Raw genomic sequence first — 25741 nt, 5'->3', positions numbered from 1 at the left:
ACGATAATAATGCCAACTGTTGACACTGACCGAGCAGTTGCCCTCTATGTCCCCGCCACTGTGCTGAGTGCTTTTCATGGATCACTCAGAAAAAGTCTATAAGCATGTTACTATGACACACTTCTCTATTTACCCCTAACATACAACAGATGCAAATGCAACAAAGGCCTTTTCTAAAAAGATATCTCTAGTATAAAACCAATGGAAATGGAAGGCCCCCAACTGTGGAACTTGCCATGTTTCCTGGATTGAGAGAGGCTGACTCTTGCATGAAGCAGTTCCCTAGAGATTAGATGCCCAGAACTGTGGAGATGGTTATTAGAAAACAAAAACCAAAGCCTATCCAAGGAGTCCTATTTGCCCCAGAGCATGGCTCCTTGCCAGGCTGATGAAGGTGCAGCATCAGGGCTCGGTAAGAAAGCAGAGGTGACCTCACTGCAAAGGAACAGCGACGCAGAAGTTTAGGAGTATTAGCAGAGCTTTGCTAAGCCTGGAAATCTGAAGAAGCCTGGTGAATGGAACCTAAAAGTATGTGACGTGGCCGTGCCTAACATGCAGTTTAATGATTATATGTTTACCCATCAGTGTCCCCACTACCTGCAGGGTTCTCAGGGGCAAAGACCTTTAGCATTTGTTTTAATCTACCCACAGGATAGTGCATAGTCTAGACCTGGAACATAAGATATACTTAAATATTTAATAAGAAGTCTGAGTAACTAATCTCCCCAGGAACATACTTATTCCACTTACTAGGGTGTGCCTGTAAAATCAGCGCTTTATGAATTGTGGTCTGGAGACCTCTAGTGGTGGTCTGCTACTCACCAGAAGTCAAAATCCAGAAGGATGGACTGGAAAGGGCCAAACACCAGGACACAGGTAAGGCCTGGGATGGGGGAAACATGGAGTGCCGTGGCAGAGTAAGGAGCTAGAGAACTTTAAAATGAAACATTCTTAAAAGACCAAAAAAAAGATAAAACTGCAATCAGTTTATTTGAAGGCAATACATATGGAGAAAGCAATTGTTTCCTAATAATTTTATTGTAAAGTACAACATATCTAGTTCACATTCCTTAGTAGCATCCCACTTAGGTTTAAGTTTTTTCCATTAAACATAAGTGACTAGTTTTCTAAAACATACTGCCATTTCAGAGACTATTAAAAAATAGCACAAACAATTTTAGAAAGAAACAATCATCCCTTTATATATTCTAAGCATCGAAGATAAGAAGGTAAGTTCCTTCTACATCAAATTCACCATCTTTTTCTCAAACATAGTCAACTGTTAGGCTCATCTGTCAATCATCAGGAATCTCAGAAACTGCAGATCCCATTCTGGTAGAAAATAAGTTATGCTGGAGAGGCACCACTCTTTCAAAATTATACTGGGAGTCTCACACTTACAGGAAAAGTCTCCATGATCTTTGTTCTCTGTTGGGAATCTTACTGGATCCTGGACTCTGGAACCACCTTGACTGGATTCATATCATAGTTCAACGTTCTACTAGCTGGGTCAACTTAACTAAGTTACTTAACTTCTTGATATCTTTTCCTCCTTCATGAAATAAAAATGATAACAGTCTGAGTCAAAGCTGTAAAAGTAGACTCATTATACATTTCAAGAATCTAGAGAATTTCATGTACCTAGTAGGAAATCAAGCAATATTTGCTAGTTATTACAACTAATGGTCTAAAATTATCCAGAATGACCCAAGTAAGCCAAGATTTGATGTCTCTAAAAAGAACAAAAAAGCATACATACTTAAGATAGAGCTTATTGATTCTTAAATACGCTCTTAAAAGGCATCTTTTTTCCTTGGTTTATTAACTGAAAAATAATCACAATCAAAATTATGAATATTTAAACTGCCCTAAAAATAGGTAGGTGCCACAGAAGAAATCCTTAACACAAATCCTACTCATCTAAGAACTGGAGAACATTAAGGGAGAACTATTATTTTATTTTTTCTTCATAATTTTGCAAAGACTCAAAAACAGCTGTGAGTATACTTTGGGTTTGGACCAAATGTTCTTGCAAGAAAGAACTTTGTGGGGGAAAAAATCATTTATTTTATTATACATAAAGCTCTTTAAAAATCTATTAAGCCTATGAAACTTGAGGTTCTTTTGGTCAATTTTATAGTAAAATGGGAGTTTAAATTAAATATGGAAATAAAGGGAGCTGCAAAGTGAGAGATAGGAGCTGAGACACCTGAACAAGATAAAATTGTGCATTTTTATACACAAAGAGAACAAAATCCATTTCCCTGAGGCTTTCCCTCCTTTTCCACATATGGGAGTTAGGGGTGAGCAGAACAAGCCATCCACCAAACTAGTTTCTCAACCAGTTAGATCTCTGAACAATATTAACTACAGAGACAATCCCTTGCTTTAAAGCAAAAAGTCTATACTATGGAAAGTAAAAATAAATGCAGCTTTCTGAAAACAGGATGAACATCAGCGATACCAGGAACAAAATCTTGGAGAATAGTGATTCCCACAGCAGCTGAGATGCACCTATTTTTGGTTTGAAACTCTACGGGCCCCTGCTTGAGTAAATATTTTCCAGTTAATTCACTGTATAGCTAGTACACTATACACTGTATTGGGGAGATAATGATTTTAAATAGAGTGAGGACTTACACCCAAAATACACTCATAATCTACTATTCTAGTTCCCTCTATAACCACTCTGTCACCCACAATCCAGTGTCCTCTAATAGGACCCACACATTTGCAAAGTGCCCACCTAAACTGACACTGCATTATAAATGATTGAGGAGAACAATTACAGAGACAGCTTAGAAAGGAAACAAGACTTTTTCCATTCAGTTTATCTGTCTATAATGGTCATAGTCTGTAACTATTTACCAAGCTTTCAATAAAGCACATAGGTGGGCAATTAAACAATTACACACCTTGCTCAGCAAGGTTTGAGTGACAAGACATTGTTTGAGGACACAAAAAATGGCTACACAAAGCCACCAAACAATCATGCCATAGCATGACCTAGGGCGGGAGACAGAGCGGGCTGCACGGTCTGTCTGTGAACACCTGGAAGAGCAGTACTCTCTACCTCCACAGAAGTGGGGTCCTCAGTGGTGGCTTTGAGCCTAGGTATAATTCCCATCCACTCCCTTTCAGTGGCTCCCCATATTTCACCTTCCCCATTCTCATTCATCTAACCAACGTAGAAGAGAGAGAGAAGGAAGGCAAGAGAGAGAAACAGACTCTGAATGAGAATAAATTTCCATAGGGGAGAGTGCAGCACGTAAGTTATTTCAAGACCTCATGTTACTGCATTCCTGGAAAAGTTAAGTAGGCAGCTGAATGTTCTGCTCTTCCCAAAAGAAGCTGGGCATTCAAGTCTTATAGGAAAATGAAAATTCATAGGAAAAAAACCCTGGTATTAATGGGAAAATTATATAATGATTTACATAATTGTGTATCATATAATTACAGATAATCATATTACAGTCATTGGCCCTCATGAACACAATGGCCACATTTGATTTTTACTTCTCTCTTTTTAGATCTTCACAGAATTCTAAGTCACTTCAAATGTTGAAACATAGCTTAATAATCAATGGTATAAACCTTGGAGCATTTATTGTAGCAATGCTCTGTTGTGTTTGATAACATAAACAAGCAAGATGGTCTTTTTCTGCAATAAAATAGAACAGATCCTGGAATGTATCTGATTGAATTTGGCCAGCCCAAACCATAGCCTCAACAAGCTTGGGGCAGAATCTTGAACTAGATGCTCCAGAACAAGTTGAGAAAAATGTACAGGAAACAATGAACCTAACCAACAGCCAGTCATCACCACATGCAATTATGTTCCTTTTCAGTACATGCATAATGTTAAGTGGAAAAAAATCTCAAGAAAATATGCTAGAGATATGTTCTTTCAGGTAGATATTTATATTACAAATGTGTGTGTGGAAGGTTACCATAAAACTACATTTTACTTCTTTTTCACATATGATCATTAAGTCAGTGTTGAAAATTCTAATGCCTAACTGAATATAATGTATGGACTTTGCCTACACTCTAATTCAAAAAAATCCATACAAAGGAACAGTTTCAGAGGCATGAGAAATTTGAAGTAGACTGGGTATTACATGTCCCCAAGGGATTATTAACAATTAACTCCACTGTCAATTATTGTTCATTACAATTTGTTACTTTTAGGTGTGATTATGATGCAATGGTCATGTCAGAAGGTGTCTATACTTTTAAAATATACATACTAATGTATGCCAGGGTGGAATGATATCTCAGCTAAGGAAAAACAAAGCTAAACAAAGCTAATGTGGCAATTATTGAACTTGGGTAATGTACTTAAGCAAAGTCATGTATTTTCACAGTTTTATATAACTTTGAAATTACTCATAATTTTTAAAACATTTAAAAAGCATTCTGTTGTCTAGAAACACCCTCAAAATGGCTCTATGGACAGGCAAGGGGCAAAAATTGTAATCTTTTTAAAATGAAGTACAAATTAATGAAATTGACATTTTTTGGGTCTATTCTTTTATATAGCTATTCACAATTCCATCCAATTTAAGAACATTTTTAAATGAAGACCCTGCTAAAATTCTGTACCCAGTAATGACTCATAATGCTTTATTCCAAAGCAACAAAATGCATGTGCCCAAAAGACATGTAAAAACAAGGGTGCCTTGCACAAAAAGCAGCTTTTTCCCTGAGACAAATATCTAAAACTCACGATATACTTTTCTATCTCAAAGATTTTTAAAAATTATTTTCTTTCTTTAGAGAAAACTGTATCATGAGCACACAGCTCAGCAAAAATTCTGCAAATAATGCATAGGTAAAAGATAAGAGTACTTTCTCCCAGCCAAAAGGACTAACAGGGAAAAATGAACATTTCCAAAAGCATTTGGAACCGTATTCCAGCTACCTCTTTGCTCAGCTCTCTTTTGCCTCCCAAAATAAGTCACTTAACTGTCTGTCAAAACAACTCTTGCCCATTTCTACCTGATCACATTCCAGAGCTGCAGTTTCTCCTGGATTCGCTTCACAATGACAAGCTGCTCAAACAGACAGCACCTATCAAACCGAATATGATCATCTGCTCCTTCCTTTTTTCCTTTTAGGGCATACTGCTGTCCATCAGGAGAAGTAATTAATGGGTTTATTATGTATGAAAGCATCATCCCATCAGTTTGCTGTCTGGTTTGAATAGCTCATATCAGCTCTTCATTCATGCCAAGTATGCTCACTGTCCGGAGATATGATAAAGCCGTACCTCCTTCGGATTTTTCCCTCACCATTCACAAAACAGTGTACCAGGACTATGTGTCTCAGAGGCACAAGGAGGACAGAAGAAGAAATCCCTTCATCCTCGACAGAAAGGAAGCTAATGGACTGAAAAGTTGGTAAAGGGAAAAGCGAGGGAAGCAAGAGAGTGTAAGAGAACATCCATCCGTGCTTCAGCAGTCCGGATAATTTTTTCAAAGCACCGTGGTTTGGGAGCATGTGTCATTCTGAAATATGGACAGCAGAACTTTTCTAGAAGATAAGATGGCTATAGAAAGAACCAGGATTTCTCACTGCTGAAACAGTCAATGAATTTTTAATAAGTTCTGAACATTCAAGTCGTCTGTGGTCGATCAACTGCTGTTGTCAGATAAAGAAAGGCAAAATTCACTTCTATCTCTATAATCCTATCCAAATGGAATCTCCATCTATTGCCTGCTGTCTGGACTAATGCTACAGGATCACCAGGAATACAGATAGACAGACACTGCAAGAAATAAAACACAGTGGTGAAAGACGAAAGGGAAGTAGAGAAGGCATTTCAGGTACTGAAGCTTACTATTTCCAGCCAGAGTTCAAATTACTGAGCTTCAAACCAACAACTGTCAGGTAAGATGTGATTTTATTACATTATTTCATATCTTGACTGCTAAAACTAAACCTGTGATGTTGTGAATGAGCCAACAGATTTGATTTCATGCCATCCTCCCTTAAGCTTTATGCAGATTTAAGCCTTTGGAGGTAAAAGCTTGTTTTTACTTATGCTGCATAAACTGATCATTCATAACTAGATAATAAAACATTTCAAAAATCCCATTCATGTTTCATTGGATTTAGCCCATCTTTGTCTTCATTTTTAAAAATGAATTTTGTTTCATTTAACAGCTTAAAAAAATGTGTGAAGAGAGCCCTGAATGGGGCACAAGAGCCATTCACAGATGCTACATACCAAACATACTCAAATGAAATTTGTTTCTCAAGGCACTTGTTAAAACAAAGGAAAATTAATGCATTTTAATATTTCTATTAATGTAAAAGAACAAAGCTCAATGACTGATTTTTATCATTACCAAAAACAAAGAAAAAAGCTGTGATATCATTCTCATTCACACTAAAGAAAAAACAATCTCTGGTACTTAAGATACAGCACTTTGGTAGAATGGGGTTAATTTATCCTAAAGGTACTGGGCGTATTTTTATAACAGACTAAATGAGGACATTTTCTGACTTAATAAAAGAACAAAATGATGTCTAGTATCCTAACACCTCAAAAGCTAACTCAGATGAATAGTCCAAACAGTGAGATGTACAGAACTACTCAAGTCATCACAGAATTTTAAGGGTATAGTGCCTTTTAGAAATTCCCTCGAAATCACTCCATAATGAGGCTTCGAAGGAGACTTTCATATACATAGGTGTACACACATATTTTTAATAGAAAAAAAAAATTGTCAGATTTTTAATTCCCTACATAGAATTTTTAGCCAAAATTCAACCATGTTAGTTTTCATATGACTTAGAAAGTTCAAAGCTTAATATTTTCATAAAGGAGCCCTGCAAAATAATATATTTCTATTATCTTGGAAGACAGAAGATAAGGGAAATAATAAAAGCAAATAGACCTGACTATAGAGATCTTTTGATAATATAAGGAAAGTTATCAAAAATAATTATTCAATACCTGTCTTAAAAAAAAAGTCAAATTTAAAATCCTGCCACTTAACTCAATTTTTTCCAGATTTTAATTAATAGAATGAATCACATGATCCCTTCACTCTTTTCAAACCAGCCAAAAGAAAACATCATAAATCTTTTGCATCTGAATTCATTATAAAATTTCACCCAACATTTTCCAGTATCAAAGAAAAGCAGCAACTTAAATATAAGCAGTAATAGTATAATGAACCAAATTATTTCAGAGAAAATGTTTAGAAATCTCAAAATGCTTCCTTTGTATACCAGACCTAATTGAAATACTTGTTATTAAACTCAATATTAAAAGTATTGGGTGTTTTTTGGTTTTGTTTTTCAGAGGTTTTTTTTTTACCTACATTGGGACCTCCCTGGACCCTTAAGGATTCTTTTCATATTTTTCCTTATTATTATATTTTGTAATTAACATGCTTTGAGAATATGCATATATTTTGTTAAGTGAAAAATATCAACATTTCAATTCATAATTAGGTTTTTTAATTAACTTGGGCAAATGATGAGATTAATAATATTATGTTCAATTTGCTGCCAATGAGTAGAATTGAAGAAGGCATAAAATTATACTCCTGATGACTTCTGGATTTAATTTATTTGTAATATACGCCAGTCTGGAGATTTTGCTTCTATGACTTACCTTCCAACAAAAGATGGGCAAACAGACACTGCCCTGTTCCTCTTTAGCTTTTGTCAGCACCAGCCCAGTGAATCTTCATTTTCTTTCCTATCTAAATCAATTGCTATCTCTGCAACAATTCATTCTGAATAATGATTGAGGTTTAAATAACAGTTTTCAAAAAAACCCATTCTATAGCAATTTGGACTATAATCTATATTTTCGTCTTCATTTTAGTATAAAAGTAAAAAATAAAAAACATTAGCCAATTTGCAGTATATCATTTATCAGTGATGTGTTAAAAGGTTAAAAACTGCTTCAACTTTAGCATCTTGTGGGTACAAACACATAAGGAATTTTATGCTAGTACTTGAAAAGTTGGTTTATTTATAGAGTTTTTCCTGTGTGTATAGATTTAACAATTAAAGAGATTTTGAGCATTCTTGGGAAGTATTCACTGACTGCCTAATTGTTTCTGTAATTTAGCATATATTTTATGCACACATATTACATAAAAGTATTAGAGAATAATATGATTGTGTATTATTGGATTCTTTCATAGAAATGAAGCAAGTATTTTGGCTACTATATCCTTATAATGATATTTACTGTTATGTTCTTGAATTCTGCTTATTACAAATTACCCAAAAGCTATAAACTTTTTGTTTAAACCATCAGAAAATGAAAGTATACCTACTTGACTTTTTTTAGATTGGCATGTCATCTTTGTCTGAAATAGCAACTAACATAAGTATGCATAGAAAATTAGAAATATACCTAAAATTCAGTTTTAAGTGTTAATATTTAACTTAAAGGGACTGGCACTACATAATATTTTTTAAATTCAATAAGTATTTACTGTATCTGAACTATTATAACTTTCAAAATTTTACTTAGAATCTTTGAAAGAATCTCTTTCATTGCAGTAAAATGGTAAGATTTTTCAAGCTTAACAGGGCATTTCAACTAGCCAGTATATTTCTCCTTATTATGGCTAATTTTCTTTATGAAGTGACCAAATTTGAATAAGGATGATGGTTCATCATGGAAATTCATCTCTTCTCCAGCTTTTTCCTGCTGAGAGAGAATAATCTTTGGTTTGTGACATCACAGTCTGTAGCTGGGAAAGTGGCTGTGATATCAAACAGATGATTATATCCTTTCAGTGTGAACTAGCTGCAAAAGAAATGAGAGCACTATCATTTCAAGTCATATCTCAGAGGCACTACAGGGTCGCATGACAGGAACTGAATTAGAGAAAGATGCTTTCATTCCATTTGTCACTTTTACAGCATTAACTGTTACAGATAAAAGCACCATTTCACAGTTTACTTCATTAATAGTTTTATAGGGGGAGTAACTATCATGTTAACAAAATTCAGAGGATAAAATGGCAGTGAGGAAAATACCAGTAAGCAACCAGACAGTAATGGAAGAGGAGCCTAGAGAAGCAAGGCGTAGGTGTGAAATTTCATCTTGGTTCACACAGAAATGCCAATGCTACTCAGGAAACTGAGAGAATTATCAATACTCTCAAAATGGGAAAGAATTTCTCCAAATGATAACAATTCCTAAATATAGATTATACAGATTAATTAGTATGTGGCATATAAACTAGTATTGTAACATGGGGGGGGCAAGGGGCTGGTGAACATCCTTTTAAAAAAAACATGAATTCATAAATGTAATCTCTTTAAGAAGCAGAACTACTATGTTCTATGAAAGCCTTCAACAAAAATTTGCAAAAACAAAAATAAATTGGGCTCAACAAAGGACACAAAATGAGAGCTCCTCTTACCAACACATACACATGCATAGACCATCTCTCCGCTTTCTCATCTTTTATGCAGCTCTAGGCACAAAGACAAAGCAAAACAACCAAGCCTTCCACACCAAATACAAGCGCAGTTTATCCTTCGATCAGTTGCAATAGCCCCTATGCAAACTATCAGTCATTTGTCTAAGCCTCCTAAACTCAGAGCCTACCTAAAGTAAAATATATGCAAAAAATAATAATAATAACTCCATGACTAACTACAAACCAAGCTGAAGTTTGTTATCTACAGTACAGTTTACTTGTGTTAGAGAATTCTTATAAAGTATTTATCCAGTCCTATGTATTGGCCAATTACTACCATTTTATTATTGTCTGAAGATCCTGTCATCCTCCATTTTTCACATAGGACTGGAGGTAGTAGTGAAATAACTCAAGAATCCAGATCAGTAAATATAACCACTTTTGTAGAACCATAGTTTGACATCACACTGTCATCATCATAATAGGTGAACCTTCCTATGTACTGGTTATATGAATATAGCATTGAGTATATGCTCTTTGAGTAACAAAAGGCCAAGACAGTTTCCAGTTCAGTTATCACAATAAAATTTGTAACTGTTTATGGAATTTTCTTGGTGCCATAATCTAATATGCTGGTTGGTGCAAAACGTAAACCTAGTATTTAAATGGTGCTTACTCTAAAAATTAATCCTTCATCAACTGCATATCTTCCTTCATGTGTTGCAAGGACCCAATCCTCCACATGCAATAATTTCTGGGTAACTTGTGGTAATACTCACAAAAGAATTCTTCTGCATCTAGGAGTTCCCTTAGCACTTTGAAAACACCTCGTTTATAACACCTTGTTAGACCACACTGAAAATCAATTTATGTACTTATCATGGGTGAAGGCCTCAAGGAGGAGGACCTTATCTCATTCATTTGTCTATTCCCAAGGTAAGCACAGGACTAATCAATAGCTGTGCTAAATGAATGAAAAATGCATACATGTCTATTCTCAAGTACAATCTCATCAAACAGGTGGAAGAATAGTCATCCTAAAATATACTTCAGCTTCACAGGTAATGAGCAAATAGGACAAATACAGAAAAGTCTCAATGTGGGGAACTTTCAGGAACAGTCATACTAAAATCACAGCTACAAAGATATCTGATCTGTTAAGTACACTATATGATATTATGAAATGTGAAAATACAGAATAGCAAAGTTATCCTTTATACTTCTGCTGTAGTTGACCCATGGGAATCACATTTGCCATATCATCTGTGACCTAGAACTTCATCAATTGTCAAAAGGATCTAAATTGGCCTTACTATTAAGAAGTGGGTACAGGAGAATTTGGATAAGCATTTTGCAAAAAAAAAAAAAATTAAAGATACTATAACCAGCTTTCTACTCAAACATGGGTGTGGAGAAAATAACATACTGCAAAATCTTACATTTATTCTATGCTATTTCTGTGAGGAAGTAATCTATGCAAGTACCTAAGCCAAATCTCCTTTCTGAGTGTGAGAGTACGGTATCATCACATCTATGCCAGCAACGATGATCTGTTTCAAAGTAGGGACAAAGGTTAAGGGTTATGCCTTACCCCATCCTCTGCGAAAGAAATTAAGGTGAGAAGAGTGTGGAAGTAGACCAGCATCACTCCAGAATTAATCAGCACATGTACTGGGGTGGAGTCAGCTACATTCCCTAGACATGCTCAGGGTAGGTGGATGAATGCATTAAGTCTACGATTTGATGTTGGTGTGCATGACTCAACAAGATTTTTCGAGCTTTGACATCCATCATTTTCCAGCAGAGTTATATTCTTTCAAACAAGATCTTAGCTAAAACGTCAAGATATAAAGCATATAAAAGCAGATCTGGCCTGGTTGTGCTAAGATAGGAAGCCTGGAGCCCTGCTAGTTAGGACCCCTTCTCACCCCATCTCTCCTGTGCTCTCCTCCCCACACTTCTTCAAACAGCTCCTAAGGTATATTTGTTGTAATTGTTCTGCCATCTACAGGATCCATAAAGGTATTCTTCTCCTTTTTAACACATGTATTTGATTCTGTACAGACATTGCCAAATACTCTAAAATTCTTGGTATGAGTGATATCAAGTAATAGCTTTTCCTGACCCAAGTGGGCACAGGCTGCAAAACAGTGCTGCTTAAACACGCAGAATGCTACTCAATTATTCTGTTGTCTCAACAATAATCAAGCCACCAAGACCAAAGGCTCAAATAAACTACACATTGATAAACAAGGACTAGCCATCAATAAGTTAGGTTAGAATATCCCAGAAGTAACTAAAATTAACAAATCTCAGAAAACTACATCACTTGCAATCAAGAACTAAGACATGGAAAGGAAACAACAAGGATGCCATAAGAAGAGTCAGAATTCAATGTGACAAATCAAGAAAATTTAATTGTTAGAAATACCAAGAAGCCCCCTTTATGAAGCCCTCTTTATCACATATCTTTCACCTATAACATTGTGCCAAACATTTTAGTAGCCTTTAGTTGATTCCAGGTTTGTGGGCTCTGTAATTTATTGGACTTTGAGAGTGAAATAGAGCAAAAGTAGAAATCATATACAACTAAATATTATACCTAGCAGGATATATTGGATAAAGGTAACCTTTTCCCCAAGAGGAAATATTTTTCCATCCCCAAAAAACACTTTTTAATTTATTTTAAAATTAAATAATTAATTTTAGTTATGTAATAATTTATTCATTTCAATTCATCGATCATCTCCAGTACTATTTCCTGTTTACTAAGGAATTCTTATAACTATTATTTTGAAATCTCAAATGATTCCTGTTTTGAAATCAATCTCCCAAGTAAATAATAGACCTTTTCCCCCTTAAATGCTTTAAAGTATTTTGAAATGTATTTGAAGTTCTATATATTTGTAAATACTTTAGTGAATAATTTCATATGGATTACCAACACCTACGTGTACTTACCACTCAGTTTCATAACTCTCAAATTTTTATCATTTTTGCATCAAAAATTTTTATGGCTCCTTATGTAGGTCTGGGGAGAATAATACAACCTTATCCTTTGACATAAGTGTATCAGGAGCTAGTTATAATTTATGTATCTTTATTAAGATTTTTAAGTAACAGAAGCTTTTGTATCATAATTATATGACTATCTTCATTAAAAATATTTTAAGTAACTGTAAATTCTAAGACAGAGACAAAGACATTTAAAAATTTTTATTGTACCTTTCCTGTCTCAGGCGCCCAGCTGAATTTTGAAACCAGTACCCTAGGCAACAGAATCAGAGGCTAGTTTCTTTTTCCACACTCTCCCCTACCTGCCTCTGCCAGTCTTCTCTGGCGTAGTGACATGCCGGACAGAAGTAAAATAATCAATATTACTATTATAAGAGCCCCTTGGGAAGGAAACCAACTCTCAAGTGATTGCTTATGTTTTTTAAAAAAAGGTAACTAAAATTATGGTCACAAAGGCATAAACTAGTTAGAGCAAGGTTAATATCTGGTAAAGAAAACGTATTTTTGGCTCAAGTTAGTACCAAAGTACTTTCTATTACTAAAATCAAATATCTAAACAACAAGGAATAAATGGTTATATCATACATCAAAATGTCATGATGCTTTTCCCATTTATGAATCTCAAAAACACATTATCTCTATAAACTAGTCACAAGGTTGAAAGTGCAGCATAGAGAATACAGTCAATACTGTAATATCTGTGCTGACAGATAGCAACTACACTAGTTGGGGTGAGCATTTAATAATGTAGATAATTGTCAAATCACTAGGTTATACACTAAATACATCAACTATACTTCAATTTTTAAAAAATCTCTCTGTACCAGCCCCTGCTTGGACAACGCCCCTGCAGCAGCGATGGCTACCCTAGAATTACTCCAGATTCCAAGGGAGCTCAACCAAATCACTGGTATGTGCTGTGATGGCCGGTGGCTCACTGAAACATGCCTCCTTCTCATCTGTGGGCTCCTACTGGGTAACCTGCAGAAGACTGATCTCCTGTTGCATGGGACTCCATGAGTGTCTCTCGCATAAAAGGCACAACATTAAACATGACCTTTCTGATCAATGGGGTTTTGACATATGTACAGAAGCATTTGGAATGTAGCTAATCATTCATATATACATACACACACATACACATATACATCTACATGTGTGTATATATATATATATATATGGCTTCTTACTTGCTAGCCAACAAACACAAAGAGATAAAATAGGCATTTTGTAACTGATTAATGAGGAAGACATTAAAATCAATTATTGATGTTTTGCCTTGTTTCACAAATGTACCCTCATTAACCCCATTCAGTTAATACAAATGCTTCAGCTCTTCAAAGAAACTGACAGAAGGGTCAATGACACAAGAATAGCACCATTTAAAATATAGACAGTTCAGCAATAAAGTGTGAACAAAGCAGGTCAAGTATACGGTCATTACAGCCTGACCTCTTGTCTGAGCAATTCTTGGTCTCCTTGAAAACCGGTTCCCCTGAACGTTTAAAAGAAAAGAAAAAAAAAACACAGGGTATTTGCACAGCCTCAAAGTATTTTTCCCCCAAGATATTTATTATTTACCATCACTGCTTTACCATATGCCCATAAAGTCCTTGACATTCCTCCCTCTAGCAGGTGAAGCTTAATTCCCATCCCCTTGATGGGGAGTAGGACTCACTCACTTGTAGTGAACAGAGAATGTGAAGTAAATTACAGTGAGAAACCAGACAGATACCATCTTAATCAAGGAATTGAAGTGAACATTATCAATAACAACTCAGGTTGACGTCATGTGTCCACCGATGTGATCCAACAAGAAAGACATATCATCTCTGTGCTATTTTCCCCCCAAAATCCAAATCCTCATCCCATCATGAGAAGATGTCAGAAAAACCCATGTTGAGGGACTTTCTGTAAAATACCTGACCACTACAGTTCAAAAGTGTCAAGTCCAGATAAGACTGAGAAACTGTCACAAATTAGAGGTGGCGGAGGAGACAAGTGCAATGTGTTGTACTGAGCTGAAACAGAAAAAAAGGACACGGAGGAAAAGTCAATGAAGTCTATAGTAAACCAATGTTAATTTCTTAGTTTTGATAAATGGACTATGGTTATATATTAGCATTAGGGGAAACTAGTTGAAGGATATGTGGGAACTCTCTGTATTATCTTCGCAACTCTTCTGAAAAATCTAAAAAATTATTAGAAAATGAAAGGTTCAAAAAACAAAGAATTGGTCCTTAATGTCACTCAGTATTAAATGCATCCACACTCAAGATATTCTGCAACTCAACCACTTCCCTCACTTATTGGAATAGATTCATGCCAGGTTACAAGATGAGTTGCTTTTCACTGAAGACTATCTTCCCAGGACTTCATGTCATAAAAAGGAGACAAATTTCAACAGCAAGTGTGTGGGCATTTGATGCAGTAAATCATATCCAATAGCCACAAATAACAGCTTATTTATCCATTCTGCAAGCATTATAGCTACGAACCATGTGCTCTATACTGTGCCATACACTAAGGACAAAAAAGATCTACCATCAACAGATATACGATATAGTATGATCAGCTTAAAAGCAATGCACTCAGAAAATCCTCCCTGACTTGGCAATACTGTAGAATAATAATAATGTTAGTAATAGAGTAATAATAAGCTGAATAGGGTGCCCCCCTTGGTGGTCCCACAGCACTCTGTACCTTCTACATTTAAATGTAATTTTGTTTTCCTCATCTATACCTTCTCACAAGTGATATTTGCCAAACTATGCAAATTTTATATTGTTAATACGTTATTTTGCACAACAAAATAATTAGCCTATTACCATTTCATGGATGTTAGTATAAGACATGAGACTCCTAGATCAGAGACCAAGGCCTTGATGATTCATGGCAAAAGCAGTAGCCTGTTTCATGTTCATTTGAGTTGGTTCTTCACGCTCCCTCCACCTCAGAGGGGTAATTCAAAGAGCCCATCATGGAAGCCTGCATATGTTGTGGGTCATTTCTACAAGGCAGGAACACTAAGCTCAGGAGACCCACTGCTCTTGCAGTAACTGAAAGTAAGCCTGATCTTTGCCTGGAGGAGACATCACCCCAGCCCTCATGGCTGCTTGCTGCCCTAGGTACAGAATGGTCAAGGTCCTCCATTCTTGGCATCTCCAGCAAGAACACTCAGGAATGGTCAGGATCCAGGATGGCAGACTGCATCTCCCAACAATGTTCTAAATGGAAGGGAGAATGTTTTGCGCACTTCTGTGCCCTCAGCACCTGGCACGCTACATGACACACTGTAGATGCTGTTTAAGTGTTTGCTAAATCAATGACTACAAGCTAGAAATCTGAGTTTGAAGCCAAAGACTTCCACTCAATATGGTGACCATGGACACAGTCAGTTGGTCTCTAAATTTCATTCTCTTAATTTTCTAGGAAACGTTCAATAACAGAACCTCAAGAAATGTTCAATGAAAGAATTATCTCCAAGGATCATTCTATCTCTAAAACTCAAAGTTTCTATAATTTTCAAACAGCAGAATGCCAGAAAACCCAAGTGCCTGCTCATCTCTCTCTGACCTGTGTGACACGTTTAGTATTCCCACCATGCAAGTAGAAATTCATAATAGCAAACTTAGAATTCTATTAAGTTAATTTGGGTTATTCAAAGTTATTTGTAATAACCTCAAATTTCCCTAAAAATGTTTACAAAAATTAAACTATAAACACAAGGCAGAAAATTCTATGACCACAAAACTCTAAAAGTAAATATTAAAACTACCTGAATTATCTATGAAGCTAGCAACTTTCAAAAACTTCATGATTTTAAAAGACTGGCAGTATCATTACTATGCATGAAATAATTCCCTTCATGTATGATGATACACAGGATGCAATATTTAAGGAATACTAATTAGACGATGACCAAGAGGCCATCAGCTTCCTTTCACAAGTGCCAAGTGAACTTATAATATACAGATTTAATTTCTAAGAGGAATTCTCACCAGAGATTATGAAAAGCAGTATAATAACATCCTCGCTATTTTGGGAACATATATCACATACTCAGTCACTAAATAAGCAGTACGCATTGATATTTCACTAGCATCCATTCCATCCTTAGGTAGCTGATAATGTTGGGACCAATATAGTACTCTCATAACAAATTACGTGCTCATATTCCTTTCATCCCCCTTAGGCATGATAATTCACTAAGAATATACAATGCAGTATTCTATATGTGATTTAATCTTTTGAGTACATCACCTTTCAATTGGAAAAGGTACAGGTAAGGATTTTTTTCCACCCAAAACATAAATTATTTTGTGATATTATCTCTTTTTTTTTTTTTTTTTTGACCAAAAGAAGGGACAATCCACCAGGCAATCCTCGGATCTGTCCTCAAGAGTGTTGGATGGAACAGACCCAAGGACTTGTCCTCCGATCCAGCCAGGGATCACCCTCCAACCTCTTCTCTAGCTGCAGCTTCCAGGACCATCTCCTTGCCCATCTCTTGCTTTTTAGACCATTAATACCATTTTTTTGTGGTTAGTGCTAGTCGCCAATCAACCCTGGGCTCCCAGATCCACCAGAATTGTTCTGCCAAGGTCAAGGCTGCCATCACCCACCTGGTTAACCTGCATCTGTGGGCTTCACTGAACCTATCTCTCTTTGGGCTTTTATCACAACTGCAAAAGTTGGCCTGGGAAGGCAGGAACCACTTGTTCAGCAAGTTGGAGAAATGCAAGAGCATTAAGAATGACTGGAAGATACCAAACAATCAAGTTAAAGATCAGTGGGTCACACTCTGGGTGCTGAGAAGCTGCCCTGGCCCTGGAGGAGACCCTGAACCAGGTCCCGCCCACAGAGACTCCCAGCTCTGAGACTTCCTGGAGGATGAGGTGGAACTCATCAAGGACAACCACCTGAACAGCCTCCAGAGGCAGGCCCCAGGCAGGACTGGGTGGGGCCTCCCTGAAAGGCTCACCTTAAGCTGAACTAAAAGGTCCCCAGAGAAGCACCCTCTGAGTCCAGCTGCAGCTCCCTGGCCTCTAGATTCCTTCCTGAGGCTCTGCCTCCAGCCCAAAAGCAGGTTAACCAAGCAACAGAACAAGTGTAAACAATAAAGCTTTCTTTTGCAGAAATAGACAAGAGAATGTATATCTTAGATAATTATAAATTTATATTTTTTTAATGGATAGTTTCAAGTGAGAAAAATACCAAGTTTAAGGCCAGGTATACTACACTGGAATCCTTATTGTACTACATATCAGATACATGAATTTTGTACAAGTTGTTTAACATTGTTTGTAAAGGCTTAGTTTCAACACATACAGAGATAATGAAATCTACCACCATTACAGTCACAAACCAACAATACAGAAAAGAGGCTATGTAACCCCTTACACAGAGACTGTGCATGGTAGGTATTCAGGAAATAGCACTTATTTCCACCAGCTTGTTAGTTTAAGGTCATTTGCTGTCACAGGGTCACTAACGGCCACAGGGCTCCATTTACACACACATATTATAAGCCTAACCCTTCAGAGAACACTGGATAAGCTTAATGCAGTTGGGTACAAAGCTATAGAGCTACTGCAAAATTAAAAGAAGGATTTGACCCAGGAATTTCACTCCTAGGAATTTACCCTAAGAATACAGGATACCAGATTCAAAAAGACATATGCACCCCTACGTTTATCGCAGCACTATTTACAATAGCCAAGAAATGGAAGCAACCTAAGTGTCCATCAGTAGATGAATGGATAAAGAAGATGTGGTACATATATACAATGGAATATTATTCAGCCATAAGAAGAAAGCAAATCCTACCATTTGCAACAACATGGATGGAGCTAGAGGGCATTATGCTCAGTGAAATAAGCCAGGCGGAGAAAGACAAGTACCAAATGAATTCACTCATCTGTGGAGCATAACAACAAAGCAAAAACTGAAGGAACAAAACAGCAGCAGACTCGCAGAACCCAAGAATGGAAGAACAGTTACCAAAGGGAAAGGGACTGGGGAGGATGGGTGGGAAGGGAGGGATAAAGGGATTAATGGGCATTATGATTAGCACACGTAATGTAGGGGGAGCACGAGGAAGGCAGTATAGCACAGAGGAGACAAGTAGTGACTCTATAGCTTCTTACTATGCTGATTGACAGTGACTGTAATGGGGCATGTGGTGGGGACTTGATAATGGGGGAAATCTAGTAACCACAATGTTGCTCATGTGACTGTATATCAATGATACCTTAATAAAAAGTGAAAAAAAGTTTAAAAGAAGGCAGGGAACAGAATTACAGGATTGTAAAAACTTCCCTGATAAATCATCTTGCCTATCCCTATCCAGCAGGAAGGACTATTGTTGAACCCATTACAGTTAAAAGAGACCAAATCTATTTTGAAAGATTCCAATTAAGATGATTCTCCAACTCTCCCTTCGATGCCCAGTTAACATTTCATGTAAAAATGCACACAAATACCTAGTCTAAATCTCCCACATTGCTTTTCTTCCCCGTTGTTCTGAGGGCTCAGAACACATATGACGTAATTACTAAATTCCTTCTCAGACTTCTTTTCCTTAGCATCACAAACTTTTCATCACAAGTCCTCTTTTTTCCTACTCTTAATTATCTTTCAAGTTCCCTGTGTCACCTCTATAGTTGTAGAGATTGAAACAGATCAACAAATTGTACAAAAGCAGTTAAATAAAAGGGAAAAGAAACTAATGATCATTGTGTTTTACATTCTAATTATATATCTATCTATATACACCAGTATAATGCTTGAATATTTTAATGACAGCCCAAGGTTAACTGCCTGATTTCAAATATGAAAACCTGCTCTTCTCCCCATCACACTTACATAACACATGGTACCCATTAGTTTGCTTTTCATTGCCTATAAAATAACTCTTGACTTTGTATACCATTTTATAATTTTTCAAATAATTCTACATGATTTTCATAACCACCCTGGATTAAAGCAAGGCAGGTATTATTTCTAATTCACAGCTTTAAAAAAAAAAAAAAAGGAGGTTCCAAGACTTTCACTCTGTCCAGGGCAAGTCTAGTAAGTGATGACCAGAATTGAGACTCAGACATCCATCAATCTCCCTCCATTCTACTATGTAAATCATATACCACACTTCAGTTACACTTATTAAGTTAGATGACTTTATTATCACAGTATTAAAGTTGCCCTTCTCATAGCCTTTGAATTTGTTTCATACTTTTTATATAAAAAAGGTTCTACAATGAACTTCATTAAAGGTTTTGCCAAAATAACTTATTCTCTTTCTAAAGCAAGTTAAGAGAATTTACCAACTTCTACTTAAATATGACATTTCTCTGCTCTGCTTCCCAAAAACCCCCTTAAAAGGACGGTAATGTTTTAAAGCAAGCGGGAGTCTGTAAGAATAGACATAAAGAAGACAGTAGCAGTTGAAAGGATTATGTTAGATGCTATTAGAATGTAACATGCAGATTTGATGATGCAACCAGTTAGACATTTACCAACCAGAACAGTACCTGGAACACAAGTCAAATCCACAAAGATTCGCTGACATGCTCTCATTAAGATATTTCTAATAAGAATAATCTAAATTACCTAATAATCTAAACATTCAGTTCTTAAAATGAAACTTGAGATATTGTGTTCACTGCTAGTGATCCCAGGGCTCACTCAGCTCATGGAACTGGGACCAGAAAGGCAGCTGAAAATGGTGATTGTGAAGAAATGGCTACTCTAGGACCAAAAAGCTGCCATCAAATCAAGTATTATTTTAGTGACTTTAATTTGCCATGAGACAAAGTTTAAAGGAAAAGATCAAACAGGATGAAAGCTGGGTACCTCTGGAGATAATTAAAAAATTCAACAGGTCGAACTGCCTAATAACCAACTTAAATATAGCAGAAGCATTAAGCAAATCAAAGACAAAACTCACGAAGATAAACTGAAATCAAAAGCTCTCCACACAAACCTGTCTCTGATGAGCATACAATGTCTCTCTGATGACTATGAGTATAAAACTGATGTAAAACCAGATCCATTTATATGAAAAGTTTCCCAACTGATGCAACCCTTGGTGACATAAAAGATCAGAAAATAAAGGCCAAACATAAAACATTCAAAAGAGGAAACCATTACACAAAGCATCCAGGGGTCAACATTTACAGTGTCTGATAGTACGAATTTGCTAAAAAGTTTATGAAGACACCTGGCCAAAAGCACGAAGACAAGGGCCTGTTAATACTTTCAGGAAGATTACTTTGCAAAAAGAGAATGAAGAGTACAAAATAAAGTGTAAACTAAACTAGAGTGAAACAAGACCAAGAAGAATAACAGATGTGCTAATTTAGATGCTGAAATCAAACTGGATATTTGCTGAAATGTCTGGATGACTTAGATTATTGGATCTGAAGAGAAGACCCACACTTCCTTTTCTCAGATTGAGAGGAAATAAAATGGACAGACTTTATGAGAGGAGCAAAAGGAGGAATAATTCTATTTGGAGAAAAAGCTAAAGAAGTACTAGATAAAGCCAAAGAAGCCAGTAACAGTAACATACAGTTAGGGAACAAAGAAGAGAGGTGGCAAGCACCACAAGAGGTAGGAAAAACGGCACTGAAAAACCATGGAGGATCAGCAAGAATCCCTAAATAAGTGGAAACCAAAATGTCACAGATTTAAAGGAAAAGGGAAAGGAATTAAAGCTCCCAGGCTGGGGCTCTTAAAGGAGAAGCACACTTTCAGGGCAAGAAAATGAAACCATAGTGATGATGAGCATGAAGAAAATGATGTGGCTGGACCGGGAAAAACAGAGAAATAACAGAATAACAGAAAGACATCAAAATAACAGAAAACACAAAATGGTGTTTAAACTACCAGGAGCCTGGTAGTTTAGCAAAAAATGTCTAGGTATTTGGCTACTTTTATCTTTGGAGGTTTGAAAAAAGATAATCAAATTAAGCCCATTCAATTACAGAAAGAAATAATTTTTGTGTGGTTTAACCTGTCTTCTATGCTTTTGTTATCCAAATGGAGATTTTTTTTTAAATGTACAGTTCTGTTTGTGTTATTTTAAATGTCTCACATATCAAAGGGAAGGCTGTTCCACTAAATTGCCTTTGTAATATAAGAATATATTAGTAAAAGATAATATATACCATACAAAAAGAGAAAAAAATGAACTGAATCAATGAGGTCAAACACGCTGTCCTGCTGGAAGAAGTTCAAAGTTGATTAAAAAGTACAGGCTGTCAGAGTGATATGCTTTCTTTTCCCTTTCAGTCTAGTTGCCAACAAAAGGACCCAAAAAGGGGGGAAGAAATCAAATATGATTATAATTAAAATCTCCTGCCCCCAAATTAACTTTTCAAATTATACTGAGGAAAATATATACCAGTTTTAAATAAAAATATGCATCAACAACTACGCTAACACACTGTAGCCTAACCATTTCATTTTTGTTCCACTGAAACTGAGCTTATACACTTACATATAAAAAGTTTTTTTTCACGTTTATCTTCAATATTGTTCCAGTGGGTTCTGCTCACACTGTAAGCATTTTTCTAACTCAAGTTATCTGTAACATCTTGCAAGGAACAGATAAAGCATATGGCAGGAATTGAATGACTCCCTACTTGTCTAAAGAAATGGGGGGGTAGAAAATTGCTTCACGATGTAATGTTTTATGCCTGAATATAAGTGAGGGTATGGTATCATTCTCAAAGCTTGTGAAACATAACTTAGAAATGCAAGAATATTGTTGGAAGATAAGAGATGAAGACATGATTATCTGTTTCAGAAGTTTACAAAAGGAGTCCTAAGAGACATCTGAAGACTTGCAATCCTACCAGAAAAAGTCTGACCAAACAAACCAGCCCTTCCTGCATCCTCACAGGGAAAAAGGGGGCACCACTGCCCATGGCCGGAAACCACCGAGGCGGGTGGCACCCGCTCGGAAGGCACGAGCTGAAGGGCGCTGAAAAGGGGCCCCTCCGAAAACATCCCCCGCCATCCACCATGGCCACTGAGATCTCACCGTCAGAAATCCTTACTTAGACTTTTTTCCTTTGTACTGAGAAATACTTAAAAAACAGGTAGCACATATACAACCTAAAGAATTATTAAACAAATGTAAGAAACCGTCACATAGGTCAAGAAACAGAACATCCAACCTCACAGAAGTCCCCTTCCCCAAAGCCTACAATGTGCCTGACCCCTGACTTCTGTGATAATCATTTCTTTCATTTTCATTCTACTACTTAAATATGCATCCCTGAACAACACATTTAGCTTTTTCTTGTGTTTGAACTTAATACAAGCAGAGTCACACCAAGATATTTTGTGGGTATGCAGTATTTCATTAACCTCATGGTATTTTTGAGAGATTCATCCATTTTATTTATGTGTTCATTCCACTGTTAACAGACATTTGAATTGCTCCCATTTTTGGCTTTTCTGAACAATATTGTGATGACCATTCATACACATGTCTCCTGGTGCACACATGCTAAAATTCTCCGGAGTATCTTCTGGGGGCGGAAGAGGGAGTGCCAGATCTTCAATTTTATTGGAAAATGACAAACTCTTCCAGAGTCACTATGCCAGCATATATACACCAACTGTGTGTGCTATAGAAATTCACTCTTTCAGCTAATTACCAGTCTTCAAAAATTCACTGTTACAATGGAAATCCTTCTACAAGGGTAATGACACGTTAAGCTAGATGTACTCTTAACAAAAGGTCTGTCTTCAGAATGGCATTTGCAAATTGGACCAAAGCTATATGCATACCACAGCTGACTATGACATTTAAAAATCACATATAAAGAACAGTCCGAAGCCTGGAGTCCTTGTCTGAAAACCAGGTCTGTCATCCACTGCAGTGATAACACCAGCCATGCTTCAGGATACATGACAGACACAGAGAGGGGAGAGAAAAACAAATGAACAGCCACAGGTGGGTGAGTGGGAAAAAGAGGGAAATGTTTCATTTTATGATTTAACCTAAGACCACCAACTTTTAAATGCTCAAAGACTCAGACCCATACCACTGGTTATTCAATAAATATACTCAAAATCAGTTATATTATACCTAAGAAGAACTTCTAATTTCTCAGAAAAACGAAGATACACAAATTTTGTTGGCAAACATTGCTATTATGTCTAACATTCAAGCAAGAAAAGAGATTAGTCTTTGACTTTACTGAAACAGTTAATTAAGCTTCTATCAACAAAAGATTTCAGATAAATTAAATATTAAATCTAGGTACCATGGTTACATATTAAGCAGACCTGAAATCAGCTGTAATTTTGGGATAAGATGCTGACATCATCAAATCAAGCACTGTTACATCTTGTTTTATTTTATTTACATCTTTTCTATTATTTTATATATTTTACATATAATATTATTCCTACTATTCTTGTATTTCCTACTGAGAGAAATAGTATTGCCTAAGGTTAGACAGAAACATGATAGAATAGGATTCAAACCCAGAGACTTAGAGGTCTGTGTTTCTTATATTAAACCATAATGACAAAGGAAAAACTATCATATAATATCATAAGCTGAACTTAATGTCCAATATTAAAATATTTGATTAAAAATCAAATTTTCAATGTTGCTAATTTATTTCTAATGTTGGTTAATTTAGTTACCTAATGTAGTAAAGCAATTATATAGTAGAAGAAAATAGAAGATGGAATCAAAAAGGTTATATACTCTTAAGAAGACTGAAATTCAGAATAGAGTAATTATGCCACTTTATTCCACTAATCTAAAATGGTTGGAATGTTTTGGTTATACAAGAGAAGTAAGTTCTAGAAATCAGCTATTTGGCATAATGCCTACACAGCTAACTATACTGTACTGGATTCTTAAATTTTGCTAAGAAGGTAGACCTTAGTTTAAATAGTCTTAATTCCAAAAAAAAAAGGTAATAATAAAGAGGGTAGAAAATCAAGCTCATAGGTACAGAGAGCAGATCGGTAATTACCAGAGGCACAGAGGGGATGCAGGGTGAGTGAAATGGGTGAAAGGGTGCCAAAAGGCACAAACTGCCAGTTATAAAATAAACAAGTCATTAGGATGTATGTACAGCATTGTGACCATAGTTGTTAGTACTGCACTGCATTATTTGAAAGTTGTTAAAAGAACAGATCTTAAAAGTTCTCATCACAAGAAAAAAAAATGTGGTTACTATGCCTGGTCATGGATGTTAACTAGACTTATTTTGTAGATCACCTTGTAATATACACAGATATTAAATCATTATGTTGTATACCCGAAATATAATGATACATGTCAATTATTTCTGAATAAAAATAATAATAGGGAGGAAACGTTAGGACATGATGGATACATCTGCAGCCTTGGGGGTGGTAATGGTATCACAGGTTTATGCAAAAATCAAGTTCAAGTTCTATACATTAAATACATTATTTTTTACATGTCAGTCATACCTCAGTTAAGTGGTTTAAAAGAAATACAGTGGTTGTGAAAGAATGTAGCAACTGATAAAATTTAACAAACTTCAGAAATGAAGCAAAATTTGAACTTTTGGGAGAAAGTGTAAGAGAATATCTCTGTGATCTTGCACAAAAAACAGACTTCTCAAACAAGGCATAAAACATCATGAACAGTGAGAGAAAATTGATAAATTCAATTACATTAACATTTAAAGCTCTGCACCAAGATACCATTACAAAAGTAATCTCAGAAGATATTTGCAAAGGTCAGTAAGAAACAAACAAGCCAACGTGAAAGAAGGTGAGCAGGCAGTTCAAGAGAAGCATGCAAGCAAGGCAAATAAAGATGCTTGACCTCAAAAGTTAACTAACAAAATGCAAATTAAAACCTCCAATGACCAGTCTCCACACTAGCTCAGCACCAGTCACTCAGGTTTGCACATCAGAGTACATGGTTACCGTCACCTAAGCCCTCCGCCCTCGCCAAATCACAGGGTCACACATTCTAGTCTACAGCCACCACTTTCTACTTTCCCACTCACACCCCTTCAAGAGGTCAATGGTCCGTCCTTCTGCACAGAAGAATCCCAAGTACACTGATCCCACCAGCTCTTCCCTGCTCCTCTCCTCTCACACTTCTCCTCATCCAACTTAAACTGTCATTCTAATCACTGTCTTTTCTCACTTCACTGCATTTTCTTAGCTAAACAGTAATCATGACTAAGTTCTACTCTCCTTCCCTTTACACCGGCAGCTCTCCTAGTTCACTAAGAAAACGGAAGCAATTAGAAGAGAACTTGCTCAAGCCCCCATCGCACCTACCCCCCTACCCATCTCTA

The 25741-nt window shown here is 36.3% G+C and overlaps 2 protein-coding genes and 1 pseudogene across 6 annotated transcripts in view; 2 read left to right on the top strand and 1 right to left on the bottom strand.

Moving 5' to 3' along the window:
* The window catches only part of AVEN (apoptosis and caspase activation inhibitor), a 246445-nt gene that overhangs the window by 184076 nt on the left and 36628 nt on the right, over positions 1-25741 (bottom strand). The window lies entirely within an intron of this gene.
* The window catches only part of CHRM5 (cholinergic receptor muscarinic 5), a 78934-nt gene continuing 53770 nt past the window's right edge, over positions 578-25741 (top strand). The window contains exon 1 of the mRNA XM_036887601.2: positions 578-5892. The gene's annotated coding sequence lies outside the window, so the exon portion shown is untranslated. The remainder of the gene's footprint in view (positions 5893-25741) is intronic.
* On the top strand, positions 5239-25711 carry LOC130679598 (lupus La protein-like; annotated as a pseudogene).

The sequence above is a fragment of the Manis pentadactyla genome, chromosome 11 (assembly GCF_030020395.1).
Source record: "Manis pentadactyla isolate mManPen7 chromosome 11, mManPen7.hap1, whole genome shotgun sequence".
Taxonomy (NCBI): domain Eukaryota; kingdom Metazoa; phylum Chordata; class Mammalia; order Pholidota; family Manidae; genus Manis; species Manis pentadactyla.
The sequence above is the reverse complement of the archived record's forward strand: the minus strand, read 5'-3'. Positions and strand labels throughout refer to the sequence as shown.